Raw genomic sequence first — 15,539 nt, 5'->3', positions numbered from 1 at the left:
TGTAATACCTGCGAGGGGATGCAGGAGGGTGGATGCAATACCGGGTGGGGGTGGATTCTTTGCCCCGGGGAGGGGAATGAGATACCGGGGGAGGGGGGGGATATGCAATACCCCGGGGGGATGCAATACCTCGGGGGCCGGGGGAGTGGGGGGGGCGTGAAATACCCGTGGGATGCAATAGCGCTGGCAGGAGTGGGGGGTGATCCAATAGCCAGGAAGGAGATGCAGCACCTGGGGGGGGGGGGGGATTTGGTACCCGAAGGAGGATGCAGTACCCAGAGAGGGGATGCAGTACCCAAGGAGTTTGAGATAGCCGGGAGGGGTGTGTGCGCAATACCAGGGGGGTGAATTATGTGAGGAGGGGGTGTGCATTACCCAGGGGGATGCAATATCAGGGGGGTGGGGGAGAGGGGATGTGATACCTGGGGGATGGCAGATGTGATACCGCTAGAGAAGAAAGCAGTTCCTGGGGTGATGCAATACCCCGGGGGGTCCATGGGGACGCAGATATCCCAATGCTGAAGCTGGAGCTCGCTGGTCCTCAGGCAAACCTTAAAACTGGAACTCAAGCTAGAAATGATTCAAGGCCCTGGAAGATCTACAGAGCTCCTACACTGGACTCCAACCTGCAGCATGCCTGGGACTGTGCTGCTCCCACAGGTCCTGCTTACAACAAACCCTTCCAAAACAATTCCGATTCCCGGTTCCTTGCTCGAGGCCTCCTGGCTTTGCCTGTCTCCATTTCCTTTTCTCTTGACTGCAAGTCATTTTGTCTTGGCAGCGAGTATCTTCACAATAACTATGAAAGGGAAGGAAAAGGGCTATTTGGAGGATACCATTCCATGGCCAATTAGGAATTCTTCCTGAAAAGTGGGTACATTCTCCCTCTGCCTATCAAGGAGAGTTCATTAACCTCTGTTAACCTCCCCTAAAGCCCAAGGGAGTCACTGAAGGTGGCCCAACCAGTTGACAAACCACTTGATCCTGACAAGTGTATTTTAGAAGGAGCAACATACAAGAGTGCAAACCTTGAGAACAAGGCGTATACACCTGAGGATTGCGGCTGGAAACACGCAGCTGAAAATGCTGCCCCAGTTATGCCCCAGTTAAGTGATACCCCAGATACCCAGGGACTGGTGTTTAAATTGTGTTGATTAAGCACTATCTTTAATCTATGTACTCTGGAAAGGTTGAGATTTAACGTTATGAAAAGCAATCAGCAGGTTAGAGTTCACAATTAGCTTACACAATAAATAGCTGAGGGCAATAATACTGGGATTTGGTAAAGAAAATACAGTCTGTGAAGACTTTACCCTTCTCCAAGTATTCCTTTGAAAGCCAGAAAAAACCCAATTCTGTCATAACTGTTTCTGATCAAGGGTTTTTGCAGTCCTTGCGAAAAAAAAAAATCTGGAACTACTAATCTTCAAGAAGATAAGCAAAACTATCTGTGAGAGTTTATTTTTATTGGCCAAACTGGAAAATTGTGATGTCTGAGAATGGCATAATTTCAATAGGAAGTTTATCTACAAAAAAATCAGAGCTATGAATGACCGTGGCTGCTGATTTCCAGCATCACCCCACTGAGCCCTGCCTGATCCACGTCTCAGGGAGCCCTTTGTGCACTGTCCCCCAACACATGCCATCAAAGGATCCTTCCCACCTCGTGCCTGCCCCATGCACCCTAAAGCATCCCTCACAGTTGGACACGGAGATAACCAAGGGCTGAGCACATCTTCTGTATTGTCAAAGGGCTTCGCCATCCCGCATCCAAGCTAACAATTTTAAAGCTCTCTTGTTTTCGATTGCTTTGAACATCTGAGAAACAATTTTTGTGCTGAGCTATCTCCCTCCATCTCGCCTTGTATTGCTTTTGGGAAGGTTGGGCAGAAGTGTTTTAGTTCTGCTGGGGTTTTGCTTGTTTCTCCTTGGATGTAGCGTGTGGAAGGGTTGTGTTATTGATTATGTCTCTTTAACTGGAGATTTTGGGGTAAGAAAAGCTGGAGTCTAGGCCAGGACTAGAGATCAGTCCAGTGTCTTTGAAGAGAAACAAACTGCTTGTTTTAAGATGTCAGCACAGGAGCAATCTCCTTCCTGGGCAAAAATGTTCCTTTGGGCTCACTTTCCAGCTCAGAGCAACTGAAATGATGCCTTATACAGCAAAATAGTACGAGATCCAACAGTTCATCTGCTTTTGTTTTTCTTTGAGGACTTTGCCAGGAATGATTTCATTTCTTATCATCTCTGACATATGTGTTCCTGCACCAAGTGTATATAATCCACTCAGGATGTGAGTTCATCATTAAAAGTTCTTATCTCACATGAATATTTGGGAGTGTGGTTCATCCCTGCTAATAGCACATGCTCAGTACAAAAGGTTGCTATAAACCATTTGTAAAGATCAGGTTTGCAAACTGGAATGATTTCCCATCAAGTTAGCATCCCTGCTCTGATTTTACCTTACCTACTATTGATCAGTCCAGGCAAGAAGCAGTCGCTGCTCAGGATGGTCTCTCTGTCCCAAAGCGGTGCTACCCACTGTGCTTAGAGGCACCTGGCAAAATCAAAATAGATCCCTGAAAATAAAAAAAAGAGATGGAAGTTTTTCCCTAACCAGGAAGAAATTACAGTGCTAACATTTTGTCTTATGGGAGCTATAAAAATATTGAGGCTCTCTAACAAATGAAGCAGATGGTTTTCTGGTGCTGTGATAATAATTATCCCTACTGGGAGCACACTGCAAAGGCTCAAGGCAGGCACAGCGTGTTTGAGAGTGTGACCTGCACCTGCAGGGACTAAACCAAGTTGCCTTGACACTGCTTCCCACCCAGGAGACTATAAATGCTTTATTATGACCTTTATTAGTTTTAATGACCTTATCCTACGGGTGTTATGGATTAGTTTTAAAGCTAAACATGTCGAGGAGAAGGAGGAAGAGGAGGAGAAGGAGTAACAATAACAATGTAATAACAATAATAATAGCAATATGAAGACAAAGAAGATGAAGAAGACAGTTGAAGACGACGAAGATAAAGACAACAAAGATATGATGAAGAACATGCATATGAAGACAAAGAAGAGGAAGAAGATGAAGATTAAGACAAGATAAAGATGAAGACAAAGACGAGGAGAGAAGGAGGAGGAAAAAAGGAGAAGGAGAGAAGGAGGAGAAGGAGAAAAGGAGAAGAAGAGAAGGAGAGGGAGAAGGAGAAGGAGATCCAGTGCTTAGTATTGTAGGCAGGACCATTCTCTGGCAAAAGCTAAAATACACCACACTTATGCTTGCTATAGATTTCACGCATTGATGCACGTTGAAAACATCTTTTTTTTTACTTCTGAATTGGTAGAATTGGTTGAAACAGAGTGGCGTTGCTGCCCAGAGGGACACCGCGATGATGACTATGAGTGCATGTTGTGTTTGCAGCATCTGGCTGGAAAGGATCCTGCCTTTCTGAAAGCTGCTCCTGAGCTTGGAAACTGCTCATGCTGGAATTTCTGAAAGTGTGACTCTTCTGCTGAGGAATTCATGTGAAGCCGGGTGAGAGGCAGGGTGGGGTGTGCACAGCTTTTGGGCATGCAGGGGATCTCCATTGGAATTTTTTTGGAAATTCAGCTCCTTTTCCATTTGGAGTGATGGAGGTGGAGGGGAAAGTACTGATGAAACCACAAAAGTGGTTTTCTGCCTTGGGGTTTCTTTGGGTCTTAACTTCTGGGTTTCCTGACTTTGGGGAATTTCAGTCCTCCGTTTGTAAGGTCATTGGTGAGAAGCGTTGCAGCCTTTTCTCAAAGAGAACTAGTAGAATGTTGTCACAAGACTTTATTTTATGCTATTTAATCAGATCCTAGGAGGCAAGAGTTCCTTACATTGGAACAAATAACCGGAATTGCAGCCACTGATGATACACAAGGCTGTAATATTTCCAGATGGAGGCTTGGACACATCCCCTTTTGTCTGCAAATAACATCCTCAGAGGATTTCTCTTAAAGCAAAATTAACTCTGCTCACATTTGTTTATTCTCCGATAATTAAAAGGAGGATGGAAGATTTGTACAGCTCTTTCTACCATCGCTTTCCAGGAGCACATAAATGTCTATCACACAGAGCTTGTTTCCTTTTTCCTTTCCCCAGGGTAATATCACTTGTGTGTAATATCATTTGTCTGCTGCTAGACAGCATAACAAATTATAGGCAGGTTGTGTCACATTGTAGGGAAAATCGCTTCTGTACATTCATCTTTAAAGCTGGTATTTGTAAAATTAAGCTTGACTTCGTTTGCCATCAAAAGCTGAAAATTATGGGAAGTTGGAAATCTTGACTTTAAAAGCCTTGTGCAGAGCAAATGGTGCTGCATCACTGGAGAGGCTTACAAGAAATCACATTTCCCCTCTCGTAATTAATGTAGGGAAATTCTCATTGAGCTCTATAAGCAGTCGAAGGAAATAGCTTGTTATAGCCAACTAAAAGCAGGGGGGAAAAAACATGTTTGTGAGCGAGTTGGTTTTTATTTTGCAGATCTTGTCCTGTCTACAGGTGGCCAAGACTGCGAAAGCTTTGGCTAGGCTTTACGGCAAGAATGGGGGAAAAGCTTAGCGTGAGGAGCACACAGGAACACCGCGTTGCTGCTGGGGGCTGGGGAAAGGCAGCTGCAGCTCCGTAGGGAAGTACCCGCAGCTTGTCCTTCCTGGGAGGATGGTTGCTTTTGTGAGAAAATAAATACTCGTAACGAATGTCCTGACTGAATGCGTTGCCCGCTCACAGCAATGCCTTTCCCCAACACCTCCTGGGCATTGTGGAGATGCTGAGAAGAAACCAGCTAAGGGCTCCAGGCTTGATATTTATAAATGGTTCTCTCTAAACTATGGGTTTGGACATGTGGTGGTATGCAAGTAAGGAGAGTAGAGCAGCCTATGAGCTGACTCATTACCCCAGACAGTTATTTAAAGTTCTCATACAGTATATTCTTATCCTTTCTTCATGCCACGGTTCAGAAGAGGATTAAGCAGATGCTGCTGCTCCTGAAGGTCATCAGAGGTGTAACCACGACCTCATCAGACTTGCATTCAGTCCGTTAACAACTTCAATGACATACACATATGGCAACAAGGCTATAAAGTGTTAGTGAAGTGGGTTTCCAGGATGCTAAACCTGAGCAGTCAGGCAGAGTCAGGGGCTTCTGCATAGATCCAGGGAAGCAAATATGAGATAAAAAGTTGCCACCAGAGTCAACAACAAAAGCAAGTGTAAAGCTGGAGGGGTTAAAGCGAGGAATTTCTTCCAAAAGAGCAAACTTGTTCCTGGTTAGACACATTTCATCCCTGAGTTGTGAGGTTATCCAAGACCTGAGGGTTCGCATCCACATCAGTCACAAAGTCCCAAGTCACCTGCAGTATCTTGACAGCCCATCAATTAGCTTGAGTGATGAGGCATGTTTCTCATCTTTGGCCTCATTATGTTTGCCCGCTGGGTTTGTGTCTCTTATATCTTGTTTACAGCTTCTCCCTTTTCTTATTAATCCTTTTAGTATTGTCAAGGTACAAAAAAAACCCCAAAACAAACAAAAAAAACCCCACAAACCCAACCCAACCCACTTTATTTGCATAAAACACAAGAAAACGTGCAGCTGAGAAGTGTGTCCTTCCTGCAGGAGAAAAATCTCCCTGCAGCTGCTGCTGTGATTTTGGGATGGGGCAAAGGATCCAAGAGTAAGGGAGCTCGAGAGAGGTGGCGAGACAGTGAACACAGCGAGGGAAGGGCTGGCACAGCATCTCAAACACATCTGCAGGGCTTTAACACCTGCATGACAGCCGAGGAGTGCTGCCACTAGAGTCAGCCAAAGAGGATGAAATTAAGACCCTCCGCACCCCCAGTAATGAAGTATTCGGAGTCAGGATCTTGGCTTGAAGTAGCAAAGTCACATTAATGAAGTTCAGAGATGAAGCGATGAACTGGTACAGAGCATTAGGTTTCGGACAAAGAATGACATGGGTTTCTGAAAACAGTAGCAGAAAAGAAGAGTAGTTTGGGAAAAGCCTCAGACTGGACTTACTCTTCATGAATCTGCACTTTCTGGAATGAGATGTTGTGTTTGAAGGCAAGGGCCATTTACAATGCATGGATAAAAATGAAAATGCTGACATACATTATAAATTAATGCAAATTTTAAAAGAGCAGGCATTTCTTCTGGGGTTAATTCCATGCAGATGTGATTATAGTGTAAGTAGACAAGATATAGATTAAAATCTGAGCCATGAAGTAATCACTCTAGAAAAGTTATATTGGAACAGTTTATATGATAGAACAAGTTATTTGTCATGGTGAAGAACTCAGTCTTGCAAACTATCCAATTCTTAATTATTTTTTTTTTTAGCTTTCAATAAGATGCATTTTTGTTTTCAAAAGAGGAATGCTCATGCACATATATCATGGGGTTTTATTAGACACAAAATATAAACTAATATATTGCATTTTGGAGTACCTTGTCTGTGTGGATATCTGTAACTTTTTAAGTTCCTTTCCTACATTACCTGAATCGAGGGTTAAAACCACATCCCTCCAGCTCTGAGAGTTGCTCTACACCAGTCTCACCCACAGATTTCCTCCCTTACCCACAGGCTTTCATGTGGGGAATTGGCTGCTGAAGAAGTTTGAGTAGGTGCCAATACCCACCAAACACTGTGCTGTGCCTGTTAATTGCTGAAGAAGTCAATGACTTTGAAAGTCTATTAGCGGAGAAAGACACATCTCCCCCATCTTTACACACTGGCAATATAGATAATCCCACTTGACCCAGTTGCCTTCAATTCCTCTGGAGTCTGCCGGAAAAATTTGCGCTTTCTGGATACGGTGTAGCTGGTTGCCATTAGAGGTACCGGTCAGGATTAGGAAATATCTGCAAAGATTTCATTTCATGTTTTAACTAGTAGAGCTTTCGCGTGAGCAGAAGGACAAGATGTAGTTTTGCAAAAACTTCCAACTACCTCTCTCACTTCTTGTGGGTAACAGGACATTTTGTAAAGAGACAAAGAGGAAGGGGTATTTCACTATTTGCAGCCACCGTTTCAGAGAGACTTGCTTGGAAATCTGGAAAGAAGCCCTCTGCTTTGTCCTGCCAGCTGCCTGGTATTTAGCTCATGTTGAGATTTAGATCTACAAAGCAGCATATCCCATAGTGACACTAGGGAAATATAGACGTCCTCTACCCACTCTCATTTCAGAGACCAAGGAGCCCTGCTTGTTGTTCGTATTTATGCTCCTCAGAAGAGTAAAACAAATAATTTTTATTGCAACACTCTGGTCCAAGCAGACATCACTGGAATTTTTCCTTCCAGAAGACTGTATACAACTACATGAAAACAAGCATGGTATCAGGGGATTGGGACAAATAAATCATACTTGAATAGTAATTCAAACTGTCAACTGAGAGAATGCAGCTTGCTCTGCATTTGTCTTTGCTGGATTGTACAGAGAAGCAGAATCAGAAGTATTAAGTGTAATCCCTCTGCACTAATTATGCAATTGAAAACCAAGCCTGTTCCCTGTGAACTAGCGGACAGTACTGGTCATCCCATTTTGCAGATGATGTGAACACAAGGAAATGTAGAGAACAGCAATTTTGAAGGCTGAGAGACATGGAAAAACTCCCTGAAGATGTTGGAGAGGACTGTGAGAAAGCCTGGATTTCACAGGAACAGTAAGGAGGGTTTGTGGCAAGCAAAACTGCAAGGAGAAAGTAGTAAACCCAGAAGCTCAGAAAGGGAAAGCCACATAACACAAAATACTGTTAGACAGCAGAAGTCCTTACAAACAAAAATCTACCCATAAAACCAGCTGGTCACTTTACCATATCGTCCATGGAAAGAATTAACAAGAAATGTTTCATCCAAAACAGCAGACCTACTCTAAAGGTTTAAACCAGTCTCCAGTTTTCCAGAGGCCAAAATGAGGGCTGATCTTAGAACAGATTGTCCACAATGACCTTTTACAGGGCTCATCTTCTTCCTTATGGCCACTAACAGGGACCTGATAGCAGATGGGACACTTTGAGGCTGATCCATCTGACATTTCCTGGGATACCAAACCAGATAAATAGATACCTGACACCATGACGCAGCTCTGACAGTCCTAGTTGCCCAGCTGATGGCAAACCAACTTCCACTAGAGCTTTCAAACGGATTCACGGTTGTTCTTCCTCCACTCTGCTAATTTGTTCCTTGGATTACGAAATTAAGCTCTTCGGTCCTGCTACGTTAGCGAAGCCAGGGCAGCGGGGGAGTGTTACGCTCGGCTCCTCTTGCCAGTGCTTCTGTGACACCATCACACTGCTCTGCTGGAAAGGACACAGGACCAATGTGTCTTGGCCTTCCGTCTGAAACCTCCTGGAGGGGTCCAGAAACTCCCTCTTTTTATTCTGTACGAAGGAACAGCACTCTAGAAAGCAGGAAGTCAACAGCAAGCCTACTGACAACTTAAGTTGCATTTTTAATTCAGTATTTGAGGGGAAAAGATGTGTTTTATTGTGTAAATCAAGCTCATCAGGAGCGTTTTGCTGTGCAGGAAGGTTTTGATAGCCAACTTAGCTTTACTGGTAATGTAACTGTTGCCTGCTAGATGGTTTCTAGATAGTCAGGTGGGCGGTATAAAAACTAAATAGCTCTTTGAAAAAGAGGACCAGCAAAATTGCATTTATTTATTTTAAGAACAAATCAAGGAAACTTGTGTTAAGCAGACAGCCTAGCAGGTGAGCTTGGCAAGTGTCTTACAGCACACAGAGACCACATGAAGAAGGCATCAGAGCAACTGGTGAGACATTTATAAATGGGAAAGTAAAGCTGAGGGGACTGATGGATAATACGCACCATTACGAAAGACAAATGCAGCAGGGGTGAGAAATGTGGTTTTGACGTAAGAGCATGTAGGAAGACCGTGAAGGTGGTGGAAGGGGCCCTTGAGTACACTGGAAGACAAGGGAGATGGCTTTTCTAGTGGTATCTTCAATGAGTACTCTTGGAAGGCTGAGATGGTACAGCAGTTCAAGCAGAAGAGGTTAAGGGACTAAAAGAGAATTTAGCAATGGGGTTGGAAAGAAAAAGAGGGATGTTGCCTATGGAGAGAGGTCAGAAGCAGCAAGGTCTGAAGGCAGAATGTGGGGTGAGGTTGGGTGGAGATCAGGGTCTTCTCATGACAGATACAATATTGTTTGGTGGTGGTGATGGCGAAGGGAAGTGGAGAAAGTTTGGGAACCAGGATGGGGGAAAGCAAGATGCTGGATAGCATATTTTTGCGTGAAACAATCAGAATATGACCTTCAATGAGTAATAGTTGATCATATTAACAATGAATGCTAAACTCCCAGGACGTGAGGTCTGTAGGGACAAGTTTCTAGAGCACCAAAGTATCTAAAGATGTGCAGAGGTGCCTAAATACGGTAGCCAAAAGCGTCTCTGCTCCAGATTTGAAATTATGCAGTACAGAGAGCAGCACCCCCCCCAGTAAAAAGCCAGGTGCGTAGAAGTTGCACTCACGTTTTCCTGTGGTTGAACCTTTCCTTTTTGTAAGTTGGCTGTGCTAATATCTGACCTTCTCCACATCCTCTTTGAATACTCACAAGGCCAGACAGGACCTGGGTGACAAAACCAGTATGGACAAAACCAAAGGCTGTTAAGCACAGACATATTCATCCTTAGGTAGCTGATGTTAAGTAGTAAAATCCCACAATTCTGCCATCGCTATCTATGCAGAAAACTCTGCCAAAACACAAAGCCAGAAGTTGCTTTGTGGAAGCACTTATACATAGCTACTGTTCCTTTATGCACTGTAACAGGGAAAGAGGATGTCCAGGCATCTGACCCAGCTTTCTCAGATGGATCTTGCCTTGAACTTGTGCTGAGCCGGAAAAAAGCTGCAACATGGGAGAAAAAGAGTTTATTGAAATGCCAGCTCCACATTCCTCGTACAGCTCAAACGTTCGAAGATGTATGCTGTTTAGTGAGGTTTCATAAACTTCTAAACAGCCTAAGGAGCTTAAATTCTTAAAAGCCACTGGGTTTTTGAACGCAACAAACATCTCCCATTTGGCAAAACAAGCGTAAAGAATGCTGCGGCTCTTGGTGGGAAAGAAGTTGCTATGTCACTCAAATAGTTCTATAAAATGGCATTTCAGATTCTTAGAAGTACTGTTTATTTTGCAGCACTGCCAATCATTTTTCAAAATTTACAACTGTGACACAAGACAGTTCTCTGGACTGCAGATGTCTAGGATAGATAAAAACGCTAAAGACAAAGTATGGGAAAGGGCAAATAGATACTTGAAGTAATTGTCAAGTTCATAACATTTTTTACATTGTTTTCTCATGCATTTCACAATTCTAGGGAAAATTACATTCATCCATCACTCCAGTCCATTTGTTTTTTTTTAATTGGAAACCAACTATCTTTATCTTAACTTATTCTCTGGAAATTCTTCAGGAAAAAGTAATAATGTCAGAAGTTGGTCTTGTTCCCATTTGAGCAGTTGAGTAGGACATTTCAGAAATGGCCACTCTGCTCTATGTGTCTTGCCCAAAATTACTGTCTGTATTATTAAACCTTCTCACTCAAAATTGGCTGCACCTTGGTGGCCCATGAAAGAACCATGGTCAAGTATAAATACCTGCACATTACCATACAAGAGTCTTTGTAAAGACTTTTTTTTTTTTTTTTTTTGGGTGAAAAATCCTCTGTAAAGGTAAGGAGACAGCATTATAAGAAGGGGAAGTTGGGAAACTGTGACGAAATTAAGATCTCTTTCATGACTGCATTACTAAAATACTAAGAAAATTCCAACTTTGAAAAAGAAAGTTGCTTATAAATGGAACCATGACTTAATGTTTTATCATCTCAGTCTGCTCTATCACCTAAAGTGGCTGCAGACATCAGTGCTGCTGTATTTAGCAGGATACAGGCTTTGATTACCATGTTTGCTAACGAATCATTTTGTCCCCAGAGGCGGCAAGCATGAAAAGATTTTCCTTACGGCATCCCAATGTTCCCAACCCGGTAAGTGAAGGCAGCATCATTTCCTCTGCTAGCAAATATGCTGGCAACATTGGTGAATTAACATCCCAGCTCTGCAAAGCTATTCCTGCTGTTTCAACTTAATCAGAATCTTAAATGTCACTGTTGATATTAATTCATCACCTTTTAGGACACATCCACATTTCTGTGGATCAAAGACTGCATGTTTCAGGGCATGGTCCTTCCCAAGCGTGACTGAACAAGAGGTGGGTTATATTTTCACATTACTCCTTCTCATTAAAGTTGCTGTTGCCATCAAGTCTTCATAAGAAGAAAAATACCACCAAAACCTGAAAAAAACGAATGCTCTGAGATTAGATCCCTGTAATGGGTTGTCCCTGGCTGAGGGCCAGGTGCCCACCAGAGCCGCTCTATCACTCCCCTCTTTAATTAGACAGGGGAGAAAAGGTACAATGAAAAAAAAAAAAACTTACGGGTCGAGATAAGGACAGGGAGAGATCATTCTCTAATCATCAGGAGCAAAACAGACCAAACTTAGAGAGGGAATTCATCTTATTTATTACTAAGCAAAACAGAGTAAAGGAATGAGAAATAAAACCAAATCTTAAAAACACCTCCCCCCACCCCTCCCATCTTCCCAGGCTCAACTTCACTCCTGGCTTCAACCTCCTCCCCCCCCAGCGGCACAGGGGGACAGGGAATGGGGGTTACGGTCAGTTCATCACACGGTGTTTCTGCCGCTTCTTCATCCTCAGGGGGAGGACTCATTGTTCCCCCGCTCCACCGTGGGGTCCCTCTCACGGGAGACAGTCCTTCACGGCCTTCTCCAACGTGAGTCTCCTCCACGGGGTGCAGACCTTCAGGAGCAAACTGCTCCAGCGTGGGTCCCCCACGGGGTCACAAGTCCTGCCAGCAAACCTGCTCTGGCGTGGGCTCCTCTCTCCACAGGGCCACAGGTCCTGCCAGGAGCTTGCTCCAGCACAGGCTTCCCACGGGCCACAGCCTCCTTCAGGTGTCTCCACCTGCTCCGGCGTGGGGTCCTCCACGGGCTGCAGGTGGAATCTCTACACCCCCTCACCCTCCCTCCATGGGCTGCAGGGGGACAGCCTGCTTCACCATGGTCTTCACCACGGGCTGCAGGGGAATCTTGCTCCAGCGCCTGGAGCACCTCCTGCCCCTCCTTCTGCACTGACCTTGGTGTCTGCAGAGTTTCTTACATCTTCTCACTCCTCTCTCCGGCTGCCAAAGCTCTCTCTAACTGTTTTTCTCTTTCTTAAATATGTTATCACAGAGGCGCTGATTGGCTTGGCCTTGGCCAGCGGCGGGTCCGTCTTGTAGCCGGCTGGCATTGGCTCTATCAGACACAGGGGAAGCTTCTAGCAGCTTCTCACAGAAGCCACCCCTGTAGCCCCCCAACTACCAAAACCTTGCCACGCAAAACCAACACAATCCCTCAAAAGCAAATGGACTGGCAGAGCAGTCCTTGGAGCATTTCTTCTCTAGCTCAGGTGACATCTATACTGATGTCTGGAGGTCCTAGGATCAAACCCTGCTGATCTGCCACCCACAGGAGGTTGTTTCACCAGCGTAACAGAGGATGTAACGCATGCTCCTTCAAGATAAAGTATTATTTACTCCAGCAGGCAGGCTGGAGCAGATGCAGTACCTAAGCCCTTATGTGGCATCCTCTGAAGAACAGCTGTCACAGATAATATAAGCTGGTTCAAACATGATCTAGACAATTCCACAAGAGAGACATCAATGCCTATTAAACACAGCAGTCCAGCTATGGAAATCACTAAACACAGTGACCACTGGAGTGCTGGAGTGAGGGTGATTCTTTTTATTCTGTGTGCTTCTGCTGGAGACAGGCATCTCTCCAGGTTATCCCCTCAGCAAAAAGTGGGCCCAGGCAACTCAAGGTTGGTGCAGGAGGACAGTTCTCCTACTTCTGTAATTGTAAAATGGATTATATGGAGCTGGTTCCTCTAATTCAGCCCTCCCTTTTGCCCAGGTACAAGAAAGAGATGTTGTGCCGTTCAACAGCAATTCATTTCAGAAACATCTCAATAGCTGCAGGAGACTCGTGGCAGTTATGGTCAGATCTTCGCTCTTCAATCAAGGTAACACTGATCATAATAAATAATCCCCTCCATGAGCTGAATTGTAACCACACGGCATTTTACACTGAAAAGCAACTTGGATTGGTAAAATACGTCACAGCTAATCAATACACAAGGAATCAGTTTAATTTTTAAACTATCGAGAAGGTCTTTTGAGGGCTGCAGAGTCACAGGTCTAAGGAAGGCAGTAATGTTCAGCGTGCTGGGATGTTGATTTTTAACTTTTGGCCGATGACTGTGTGGTTTTGAGTGCAGCAGGTCACGTCAATGATTTAATGGAAATCAAATGATATCCACTGGGTCCACTTCCCACGACCAATGAGCTGTTCCCTTAGCCCTGGTACACAGTGGAGTCAGCTAGAGCATGTAGTTAGGAGTGGGAAGAGGATGCGGGTTTCAGGGCACTCCTCACTTAAATTGTATTAAACAAAACAAGAAACCATACCCATGGACTGTGGGGTTGGTTCTGGCTGGCTGGAGGGTCAAAATCTGACAGACTTCAGAGACGCTGCCAAGACAAGCCATTCCCACCACATTTTTCTTGTTTGCCTTCAACTTTGCATCACCTTGGCTGGGCAGCTCAACTGCCTTTTATCAGCCATATGCAGATAACATGGAAAAAACACATCCAGGGTAAAAAAATAAACCAACAAAACCAATCCTGTTGTATAAGGGGTTATGGTCAAAACAGACCCTAATGCCTCCATCTCCTGCAGGTCTGGTAGCACATCACGCTATTATGTTCTTCCATTTCTTGACTGCAAAAGATAACAAGATAACAAGAGTCTAAATGGAGCTGAGCATCACTGTTCGGAGCAGTGCTGAGCCTGGGATTTCACTCATGTCTGTGTTTGTTTGCAAATAGTGTCTCAGGCGGGGAGAGTGACAAAAGCACGTGATGTGGTCAGCGGAGGGGACAGCACGCCACGGCTAGCTGGGGGCTTGCAAGCACATTTCGGGGGGACTGCATGGTCTGGGGGGAGAGAATCAACCCTGTGAGCAAACGCTGTATCAGAAGAACACTGAGGGCTACAATGAAATGTGGGCAGGGTTTAGCAAGAGCTGTCTTCAGTCTCTCCTAAGTCAAGGAGTCATCTAGTGTAACTACGGCCACCTTAGACTTTAGGCTTTCATTTAAAATTAAATTATAGAAAAAGCTTAGAGGTCCGGGAAGAGGCATCCTGTGGCTGGGTCCCCATCTCCAAATGGGACACTCTGTGCAGCATTTCCCTCTCTCTCCTTCTCTCACTTTATACACAATACAGAAGAAATCTGGATGACCAGTTTAGGCTAGATGCCTAAGTTTGAGCCAGATGAAGTTAGGTGAGATGAATTCCAGCCTCAGTGTTGTGAAATCACAGAAAGACCTTAGTTTTTCTTTAAAACTGAGCTTTGGTCTCTGTGTCAGCAAAGCGAAAGTACAGAACTCAAAGAGCAAATCAGAAAACAACAGTAAGGACAACTGAAAATGTGTTAGTTACTTACCTATCTCAGCCAGCGTCACACGATAGTTTTGGAAAACACACTTGCATGCATTAGGATGGCTGCATTATTGCCTTCCCTACAGCTTAGCCTCTGGCCTCCATTGCTTCACTCCTTTAGCAGTTACTCCATTTACTTTTACTTTCTCACAGAAACACTTGGCTCATCCTCACTTCCTCATTCCTGATAAAAAAGCTCTTTATATTACCTAGAACAACTGCCAGGACCTTCTTTCCTGTGTTAAGGTCGATGTTTCCAACTTGCCTCGGTGTATCTAATGGTTTCATTATCCATCCTCTTCCAGAGGATTGCTCTCAAGAGTCAGATTCACTTTCCGTTGCTGAAGACACAACTGAAGGAGCTGACAGAGCCAAGGACAAGTTTTCCTGGGGAAATGGCTGGGAAACATTTTATGTTCAGGTGCAGTTAAAACCCTTTGCTTTCCTACATAATCTCTGCCAGAGCATTAACACGAATATTAAGCTGAAACTTTGATCTGAGACTAAGAAAGGGACCTGGAGTAGGTAGCAGAGCTATGATTTGCGTCTTCTAAATGCAATGAGAAAAGGAAGCTGAGTGTTTTTCAGTGGTGATTAAGATCCTTAAATAACTTTGAACAAGAAAGAACAATCCTGCACAGATGGTTTAGCCTGTGCATTTCTATGGCTTTTCATATCCCTGTGTGGTACATTCTCCTGGGCCACCGTGCCTGCTATTCCTGGTTTTAAAATGGTACTTGGGTGGGCTGTGCTGGGGGCCTCCACCAGCACAGCACAGGTACTTGAGCCCAAGAACAAATCTCCCTCTCTGGAAGCAGCAGTGTAATAGCTGGACTAGGGCACTTAGTAGTGGGAAAAGGGCACTTAAAGGGCTTTACTTCACCTTAAATCAACAGTCACAGAGCCATTTCACCAGCTGGG

At 44.4% G+C, this 15,539-nt stretch overlaps 1 long non-coding RNA gene across 1 annotated transcript; it reads left to right on the top strand.

The window, feature by feature from the left end:
• The first annotated feature begins 436 nt into the window (after positions 1 to 436).
• Positions 437 to 15,095, top strand: LOC142602074 (uncharacterized). Its single transcript, XR_012835745.1, has 5 exons — positions 437 to 3,538; positions 10,983 to 11,035; positions 11,184 to 11,259; positions 13,029 to 13,137; positions 14,924 to 15,095. It is a non-coding gene; the product is annotated as an uncharacterized LOC142602074 (long non-coding RNA).
• The last annotated feature ends 444 nt before the right edge of the window (positions 15,096 to 15,539 follow it).

This window comes from Balearica regulorum, chromosome 1 (genome assembly GCF_011004875.1).
Source record: "Balearica regulorum gibbericeps isolate bBalReg1 chromosome 1, bBalReg1.pri, whole genome shotgun sequence".
Lineage (NCBI taxonomy): Eukaryota > Metazoa > Chordata > Aves > Gruiformes > Gruidae > Balearica > Balearica regulorum.
This window is presented reverse-complemented; position numbering and strand designations above follow the sequence as displayed.